Genomic DNA, 3725 nt, shown 5'->3' on the forward strand with positions numbered 1-3725 from the left:
TGTGGTGAGCACAGCACTGTCTCAGGGATCACCCAGTGTTCTCCATTTATACAACAGGAACTTGGTTATCACCAGGAACAGGGTATTGCAATGCATAGATCACAGTAGGCCAGTGGGTGCTGGACTCTACTGTCCCTCAGTCATAGCACTGGTCTAGGACAGGGCATGGACTGAAGTTCAGAACTGAGAATGGGTTTGGGTGACACTGTGCGATCCAGCAGAGAGCATGACTGGGTCACACCTGGTGACACATTTTGGACAGTGCTTCAGAGAAAATATATGTAAGTGTCACTACAATCCTGACACAGGGACTCACTTTAATAGAGTAACCATTTTACCAAAAGAACTGAAAAGACACTTCTGAGAAGAGCAAATAGAAATGGACAACACATATATAAAAAAATGTTCAGCATCCCTAGCAATCTCAGAAATGGAAACCAAAATGACATTGAGATTTCATCTCACTCTGCTCAGAAAGACAGTCATCAAGAACACAAATAATAAATGTTGGGGAGGATGTGGGGAAAGGGCACACTCACACTTTGTGGGTGGAACTGCAACTTAGTACAACCACTCAGGAAAGAACTATGGAGATTCCCCCAAAGACTAGGAATGGAACCCCCATGTGACCCAGCAATCCCACTCCTTGGCATTTATCCATCTCTAAAGTCAGAATACTGTAGTGATGCAGCCACATCAATGTATACACCAGCAGAACTCACAAGAACCCAGTTTTGGAACTAGCTCAGGTACCCATCAACAGGTAAACAGGTTAAGGAAATGTGGTGTATACACACAGAGGAGTATTACTAAGTCATAACAAAAGATGAAATTATGGCATTTACAGGAATTAGATGGAACTGGAGAATGTCATGCTGAGTGAAATCAGACAACTGAGAAAGTGAAGGGTGAAAAGTTTTGGCTCATATGGAGAACCAAGATCAAAGTAGAGTTGAGAAGTATATGTGTGGCAGGTGCTCTGGTATCATAAAGATAGAGGGAATATCAGTGGAGAAGAAGAAAAAGATGAGGGGGCAGGAGGGACCGGAGATGAGAAAATGGAGACTAGAGTGGACAAAATCATGCAGTGTGCATTATAAATACAGCACAGTGGGCTCCACCTCAATGCATCTCTATAAAGCATAAGTGCATAAATACTAGTGGATAGAGGAGGGAAAAGTGGGGGAGGAACATCACAGCCACTGGGGACGGAAGTGGATCAAATTATATTCCATGCATGTGAGGAACTAATGTGACTCCATTTTTGAAAAACAAGCCTTTACCTCCAAAACCCTGTCCAAGGAAGGTGACATGACCCTTATCCTTGGAGAAACCAAAAGAGCCTCTCTAGGCACATACCCACTCTGCTGAGTTGTTGGTCTCTAAATAATAGGAGAGGTCTGAGGCGCCAGGTGTCCCTGACTCATTTAGGGTAGATGAGGACCCATAGCAACCCCCTAGCAACCACCAATCAGCATGAGACAGGGAACATACCTGGGATGCCAGGTGACCCCCAATGGTTTATGGGGGTTGATAACATGTTGGGAAACCATGTAGTTTAGCACATCCACTATTGTGGCTTAAACCAATCAGTTCAAAGGAATCCCCCTGTTGTACTAACCAATCAACCCTACCCAACTTGTTCCCGCCAGTGAATGTGCTAATCAATGTTAAGAGTTGTTGTTTGAGTTTCCCATGGTATGGAATGATTTGCTGTGTGATGTTGTGATACATAGAATACCCCCCAAATGCTGTAAAATCTCACTGAACAAAGGACGGGGGCTCACTCCATGCGACTGTTGTGTCGGGAAGTGTGTGATTCCAGGCTGGAGCTTGCAATAAAGACTCTTGTGGGATTGCATTGTATTCAGCTCCTGGAGTTCTATTTGGGTCCCATGAATCTGGCATTTCACGTGCATGATTGTGTCAAAATGAAGCCACCTGAGAGCTTTCCGCATGCCCAACTCTCTGGGGGTACTGGAGGCTGGGACAGTCTGGATGCCCTGGTGCAGGTCCGAGCCCCGCCCCCCCCCCAGGCGGTGGTGGTGGCTGGTGGTGGTGGTGGCGGCCGGCGGACTGGGAGCTTGCAGAGTCCTAGTGCCTGGCTCCTGCGCCACAGGATCAGTTTATTTTTGGAAATCAAGTGCAGTATTAAAAAGAAAACAAACCATACTACATTATTGGAAACCATTTCTACTGATCTTATTACATTTTTAAATTTATGATTTGATTTGAATATTATCATGGGAGGAGCTGTGAGTGCTGGGGAAGATAATGATGACTTAATTGATAACCTTAAAGAAGCTCAGTATAGCCTTCAGAGCAATTGATCGTGGAGATTACTATTTGGAAGGCTACAGAGACAATGCTGACAAAGACTTAGCCTGGAAGCATGGAAACATACACTTGTCAGCACCTTGCATTTATTCTGAAGTTATGGAAGCATTGAAACTTCAACCAGGATTATCTTTTCTTAACCTGGGAAGTGGAACCGGATATTTAAGTACAATGGTGGGCTTAATTTTAGGTCCTTTTGGAATAAATCATGGGATTGAGCTTCATTCAGATGTGGTGGAATATGCCAAGGAAAACCTGGAGAGCTTCATCAAAAATAGTGATAGCTTTGATAAATCTGAGTTCTGTGAACCTGCATTTGTGGTTGGTAATTGCCTCCAGATAGCATCTGACAGTCATCAGGATGATCGATTTATTGTGGAGCTGGAGTTCAGAAAGACCGTGAAAATTACATGAAAATATCACTAAAAGTTGGAGGCATGCTAGTTATGCCTATAGAGGATCAGTTAACACAGATTATGCGAACTGGACAAAATACTTGGGAAAGTAAAAATATTCTTGCTGTTTCATTTGCTCCACTTGTACAACCGAGTAAGAATGATAATGGCGAACCAGACTCTGTGGGACTCCCTCCCTGTGCTGTCAGGAATCTAGAGGACTTGGCTCCTCTTTACATTCGGCGCACACTTAGAAATTTCATAAATGATGAGATGCAGGCCAAGGGGATTCCTCAAAGGGCTCCACCTAAGAGGAAAAGAAAGCAAGTTAAACAGAGAATCAACACTTGTGTGTTTGTGGGTAATCAGCTCATTCCTCAGCCTTTAGACAGTGAGGAGGATGAAAAAATGGAAGAAGATAACAAAGAGGAGGATGAGAAAGATCATAATGAAGCCATGAAGCCAGAGGAGCCACCACAGAATTTACTGAGGGAAAAAATCATGAAGCTGCCCCTCCCTGAGTCTTTGAAAGCTTACTTGACATATTTTAGAGACAAAAAACTTATATCAAAAAGAATGCCTACTGATGATTCCTTTAGTCTTGAAAAGGTAGTGTTTATTAGGAGTTAAAAGAAAGAGAATTATTTGTTTCATCAGAGTGAATCATAGTGGGAAAAAATATAACTTGTTTCTCTTAGTAACAAAGATGATGTATTCAGTGATGAAAAAGAAACTCTTTTATAAAATCTATTTTTCTTTAAATCTTGGGAAAATGCTGTTTTAACTCAGTGATTTCAAAGAGGAATGCAGCAATAGTCAAGACTTTGTGTAATATAAGTCCTTTTCTGATTCCCTACAGATTTGTAGAGGTGAGGGTTAGATTTAATTTTATATAAGTAATTGTTAAGCATATATAATCTGATTTGAATTGCAGTTGTTTGCATTTCCTCTATGAAAACTTTCTTATCTAATAAGGAAATCAAATGCTTTGTA

At 42.0% G+C, this 3725-nt stretch overlaps 1 pseudogene; it reads left to right on the forward strand.

Moving 5' to 3' along the window:
• The first annotated feature begins 2182 nt into the window (after positions 1 to 2182).
• Positions 2183 to 3362, forward strand: LOC144252611 (protein-L-isoaspartate O-methyltransferase domain-containing protein 1 pseudogene; annotated as a pseudogene).
• The last annotated feature ends 363 nt before the right edge of the window (positions 3363 to 3725 follow it).

This window comes from Urocitellus parryii, unplaced genomic scaffold (genome assembly GCF_045843805.1).
Source record: "Urocitellus parryii isolate mUroPar1 unplaced genomic scaffold, mUroPar1.hap1 Scaffold_488, whole genome shotgun sequence".
NCBI classification, from domain to species: Eukaryota; Metazoa; Chordata; class Mammalia; order Rodentia; family Sciuridae; genus Urocitellus; species Urocitellus parryii.